The following is a 6,081-nucleotide window of genomic DNA, read 5'->3' as shown; positions in this document are numbered from 1 at the left end:
AAAAAGCTATGGTAAATGAAATTTAAAAATTGCAAATGTGGTTCAGTCCTATTTCAAATCAGATTAATATATTTGCAGTGTTCTCTTGCTCAATTACTATTATAGAAAAAAAGCAGAGACAAGCCTTCAAGAAGTGTGTGTGTATAATGCATTTATCTTGATAAAGTTCCTCACAAAACCCTCTGCAATATGAAATTATTATGAATAGTCTTCATACTGGCAGCTCTTTTAGCCTTATTAATGCCTGTACTGAACGCAAATAAAACAACTGGTTTTCAGAAGACTTTCCCACCAGGGAATATGAAAAAAATAGATTGCTTTGACTGGTTTTCTTGTCACTGCTCTTAAACATGTGGAACTGAGCTTATGTATCAAATTTGATATGCAAGATTTAACACAGAAAGTTTTTCTTCTTTACTGCTATGAACTCAGAGAGACAACAAAGATATTAATAAAAATATGCAATATAATCCACACAACATTCTTTTTTGGGCTCCTGCAGGAGAGCATGGTGTGTCTACAGTCTAGGGGTTTCTGTAAATCAAAGGATCCTTGTGACTCTGAGCAATCCTTTTGCTTAAATTGTTGTCAGTGTGATCTGCAAGGTGTAGGATAGAAAGCAGAAATGTAGCTGTGCTGTATTTGAATTGCCCTCCAAAGTGAGAGAGAATGGAAAAATTAAGAGCAGACTGGAAAAATAAAACCCCTGTTTCTAAACAATAAGAGCTGTGAGATATCCACTGTTTTGCTTAATATTTTTCCATGTTAAAAAAAAAAAAGAAAAAAAGCCTCTTTGTTTTAAGGTATATTTATAGAAGGAATTCTCCTACTTTGCATTTTACCATGCCTCTAAAATTAATAAATGCACTCCTGTGGCTGCAGGCAGGAAGAAGCAGCAGTTCAGAGAAGAGTTTGGGCTGAAGGCTTTGGGTAGGTGACCAGCTGACTTCCCAGGCAGACCTCCAAGCCATGGCAAGGCTGGAGACACACTGTGCCTGGGTGTCTCCAGCTGTTCTGTCCTGGCACCACAGACCACTTTTCTCCCAGAAATCTGTACATTAAAGGCTGAGCTTTCATTGTGCAGGAATAGCCCCCAGCTACAGACTGAGAGAGCCTCTTGACTTTGTGAAATGTCACACATTCATTGCCTCAAAAATTTGCACCAACAGATGGAAAATGTGGGAAATCTTCCTAACCTAATGAGACTTGTCTTACTTCTTGTCCAGGAAAACTGGCTACTTCCTTGCAGGGAGGACTGAGGGTATAACACTCCAGTTATAAAAGATCATCTTTTTCCATCTTCAGAATGATTGAACTCCCATGAGGCCTCAGGATGTTTTCATAATTATTTCCAGTTTCTAAAATTTCTTGTAAATACAGAACCTCCTCAGTTCCACCAATGTGAATAGACTGAACAGGGCTAGCACACTGCCAGGATGCTGCCAGCAGGCTGTGAAAGTGCAGGCAGACAAATCCATCCTCTAGGAGGGTCTCAGGAGGGAGGAGAAACCTCCAGAACCACATGCACACTGTGCTTCACAGGGAACCGGTTCAACCAGAAGAGAGGCTAGGGGCAAACTGGTGCCATGTGGGCAGCCAGGAGGCAGGGAGATGGATAAGAACTGCAGAGCTGAGCTCTCTGAAGTGTAGATGCCATCCTAAAGTGCAGAAGGCCATAGTGCTGACTGGTATTAGGAATGTTATTTAATCCACCAAATAAAATATTAAATAAAAATGCCAAATTCATACTGATTAATTGAACACCCTCTATAAAACTGCCTACTTACACAGCTTCCCACAACCTCTCTTCCATACCTTCATTTAAAGAGAAGAAAAGTTTCAATATCGTTGTGTGGCAGGGAGTGAGAGTGATAAAAATACCCATGTGAGAAAAATGTCTTTTGATTGCACTATAAAAATTAGGGAAAAAGATCCAGGGAGAGCTAGATGATTGGGTAAAGAGGTTTCAAATAAAGGGGAAGCAATCTGAAAAAAAACCCAAAACAACAACAACAAAAACTCCCTAGGAAAAACCTGGGAAGCTAAGGCAAATCCGTTCTGCACAAAGCTGACCATCTGGAACGCGTTACTGAGGAGGAGATGTGGGATCACATAGATTGTTTCTGGAAAGGGAGGGGCTCGAGGGGCATGGAAAAAAAACCCAACATGGTTGAATTAAGAGCCAGCCACAAACACCGAGCCAGATGGTTTTTTCTATTCTTAAAATGATGTATGTTCCCATCATTCTATATCTCTGCTAATCGCTTTAACATAGGAGAACTGCATGGAGCAAGATGTTAAGGAGGAAGCAGAGGCACCTGGGTAAGATGAAAATAACTTTACTTCTCTTGTATGCCTCTCTGTCCTATAAACTGAAATTCAAAACAGGGAGTCTCTCTTATGCAATAGTACATCTGTTGCTGTTCTAAACTCTTTGGGCGCAGAAACTCTTTCCAGACAATGCAGAGCAATCATTTGGGTGTTTTGACAGGTTTCCAGATGTAAGCCATATATTTGTTTTATAGCAAATTTTAAGTTAGTTCCTAGAATTTAAAACATATTCAATCTGCTCTTGTTTTATAATCTGTAAACACTTTTAGAGCTCTATTCTTTATTTAATGATAGATAGGCACAACACAGCTGTTCTCCAGTGGCCTGTATTTTCAGCATAACCTTATTTTTTTCCTACACCATTCAGAGTTTCAAATATGCTAGAAGAATATGGAACAAAATATCAGGAGACCAAATGTGTCTGAAATAGAGAAGATGAATGATTTTTCATTTATATCTGCAGGACTCTATACTGACTGTCTTTCACAGTAGCCAGGGCCACAGAGGATGGCTTGGCTAAAGCTAGCACATGAATTTGTTTCTATGGCTCAGCAGAAGATATTCATTGTAGTGCCAGGGTAAAAACAAAACAGGCATGTCAACACAGAGCATCTTCAACAACTGCATGTGGTTTCTCAGAAAGGTCAAGTGTTGCATCAGCACAATATAAATGCTCCTGGTAGACAAGACAAGGCAGCTAATTCAGGGCTGGTGTCTCAGCATGGCACAGCCCCACGCCACATAATCTCTCTGTGAGAAGAGACCAGGGCAGCAGGAGCCCTGGGAGCAGAGAGATTGCATGGAAAGCATTGGTGCAATTGCCCAGCTGAAGTTAAATGCTGCTGCCTGCACAGCTGAGCCAGAGGGCTGGACTGGTACCTCTGTTGAAGGATGCCCTCTGCTGTGCCCCAGCACTCTTTCAGCAGGGTACATTTTGTCCTTCCCAACAGCAATAAAAAAGCTGGTTTTTACTTTGACTTCAGTTTATATTTCAAATGTTGTGATAAAATGATCTCCCAGCAGCAAGCAATGCAATGTGCCATTATGATCAACACAGAAGCCCCCAGAATGGGGTTGGCTACATTACAAATGCTTGTGTATAATCTTCCTTTCAGAGAAACTACTCTGACAAACTGTAAATCTCTGGATGTGCCCAGCTCACGTTCCCCTCTGCAAACACTGCACATTCACAAATCAATCCCATGCTAAAGCAGGATAAGCAACAGCAATGAGTCCAAATTGGATGGAAACACGGTGAATTCTTTCCTTTATACCAACTGATTCTTCAAGGAACAGAATTTGTTTCCAGAAAATCTTTCCCCCTCACTTACAAAGCTTTAAGATAGGAAATCCTGTCAGCAGGAGGCTTGACAAGCTATTTGTTTTCATATATTCACATTAATAACTCAATCCTTCTCAGACACCACTCATCTGTTGAAACAAGCTGCCCACATGCCCAGGGAACCCTTTGCACATGCTGGCTGTGTCCTTTTCCTCTGGCCTCTTGGGAATTCTGAATTTCTGTCCCCAGACCTACATCAGGTGACTCAGCCTTTTGTGAGTTTCAGTTGGGAAAGGAATGGCCAGATACACTATTTTATGTCATTCCCTTTCTGTTGTGTGCTTTCCTTATCCCGTCAGCACCTTTCACTCCTTTGGGATATATAGGGCTGGAAACAGCTATCCTATAAGCTCTTTTGCAGCTGGAAACCTACCTTAGACAGGGTTACCAGAGCAGCACTGGGTGGAGGGAGTGCTGAGCAGAGTAGCAAAACTGAGAACACCACATTTTCATTTTTATTATTATTGTTGTTATCCTCAAGGTGGACCAAGAGACCAATGATGTATAAACATGGAACAAAAAATGGTCACTATCCCCAGAAGCTTGCACTGTAAATATAAATGCATAAAATATAAAATCTATAAAAATATAAATATCCAGCATAAATGGGGTCCAAGCAGGGGTAAGTAGGGAAACAGTCTCTCATATGAGGAACAGTGAGTGAGGATCTAATTTATAATGGAAAAAAAAGCCAGCAGGCTGCACAAGAGAGTGCTGCATGGTCATACAATAACTGCATTGTGGACAGGCAGGAGAGTGCATTTGCTGAAAGATGGAGAGATGATTTTGTGAGAAAGTTTCAGCGCTAGAAGCAAGAGAGTTGTAACCTTCATGATCCCAGCCGTGCTCTGGGGAAAAAAAGACCCATGTACATTCTTTACAAATAAACAGGACTGCATCAAAGAAAATACTGGCCCTGCCATCACTTTTTTCTCCTCACCTCCAAGACCCCAGACTTTAGCTCAGTAGAGTGACTTAATTACTCCAAGCAATCCTAGAAGAAAGGAAGTAAAGAATGGCATTGTATCAAAACATGTCCTAGTAAATGATAAGAACTGAAGACTGCTCAAGGCAAGCTGAGATTTATAAAATAGCTTCCCACAGGCACTGATCCAAGGCCTGTTAGAGTTAACAGGAGCCCTTCCTCTGAGTTCAGTGGGATTAAGAGGAGGACTCCCACCCATCCCACTAAGGCTCTTATACAACTGACAGCAAGTTTAAAGGATCCACCCTGCACAGATTATCAACTTGCACTACAGAGTGAGTGCACTCATCACAACCTCCCTTCAAAGGCCTGGAGATAAGGGCTGATGATCTGGGTGTGTGGCATGTACATATGTAACACAGAGGGTCACCTATTGAAACGTAAAGCTTCAGAAGAGTAAGTTTTTAGTGCATCTAACAGAATATTTCTAGCACTCTAAGAGTTAAGCATTTCTGTACATTTGCATGAAACTCCCTTTGACTCCTTGACAAAGGGCTCATCCTTGCAGAAAAAACAGAAATTATAGAAGCTGCCACTTACTGCACTTTTTTCTGTATGTTGCACTCAAGACATTCACACTAATGAAAGGTGACTTCTCTCACGTCTCCTCCTCCTCCCTGCAGATATCCCTCAGCCACACGGAAATTTTTGCACACTTTGGCACTGTCTGCACAATGGCAAGTCATGCTGGCAAAAAAAAAAATCCCAAAACAAAACCCAGGCAGTATTAATGACAGGAGTTAGTTTACAAAACAGTACAGTGTGTCAGCAGCAACCAGGCAAGGAGAGCCACCCAGATAGTCCTGCACACAAGATTAATTGAGAAAAATAAAACTGATGTGCTGGTGAAGCAGTTTACAATGAAGAGTTTAACTTTTACCATGGTAATAGTCCAATTTGTAAATGAACTGGGAAAAGATACAACAATCAGGGTGGCAAGGAATTATTCTGGAGACTTGCACTGATCAGTAAAGATCAAAAGCTCAAGATAGAAGGACACAGGACTGTGCTTTCTCTGGAACATCTTCTGATAGATGCTTAGGAAAAAGTGTAAATTCTTTTAAGATCAAGAACATTAATGCCTTAGGCTGGCAATAAAACATAAAGACTGAAGCAAAAGATAACCTGGCAGTTCACTTCACTGCACAGGTCTACAACCAGAGAACATGGTGAAGGCAGTCTGTCCCTTCTAAAGAGTTTCAGCTCACACTGACATGGACTCTGTTTTGTCTGCCCAGCATTAGTGTGCATGATGTGTGTGACCACTTCAGGAACTTGGGTAGACCATGCTGGGCAATGACTGCTGGCATTTCTCTGGGCAGACAGGCAAGGGGCAGCAAAGGAGCAATGGAGATACACCCAGAGCCAACTTGGGCTCATTACTTCCATTTTAGCGCTGCAGGTGGGAAGTGCCAGTCTTCTG

General features: G+C 41.5%; 1 long non-coding RNA gene across 1 annotated transcript in view; it reads left to right on the top strand.

Annotated features, from left to right (window-relative positions):
- Positions 1–2,196: 2,196 nt before the first annotated feature.
- LOC115948062 overlaps positions 2,197–6,081 on the top strand; it is a 12,146-nt gene continuing 8,261 nt past the window's right edge. Inside the window, exon 1 of the long non-coding RNA XR_004081915.1 lies at positions 2,197–2,322. This is a non-coding gene — a long non-coding RNA (uncharacterized LOC115948062). The remainder of the gene's footprint in view (positions 2,323–6,081) is intronic.

The sequence above is a fragment of the Geospiza fortis genome, unplaced genomic scaffold (genome assembly GCF_000277835.1).
Source record: "Geospiza fortis unplaced genomic scaffold, GeoFor_1.0 scaffold7, whole genome shotgun sequence".
NCBI lineage: Eukaryota > Metazoa > Chordata > Aves > Passeriformes > Thraupidae > Geospiza > Geospiza fortis.
Note: the sequence above shows the minus strand (reverse complement) of the source record. Positions and strands in the feature narration are given on the sequence as shown.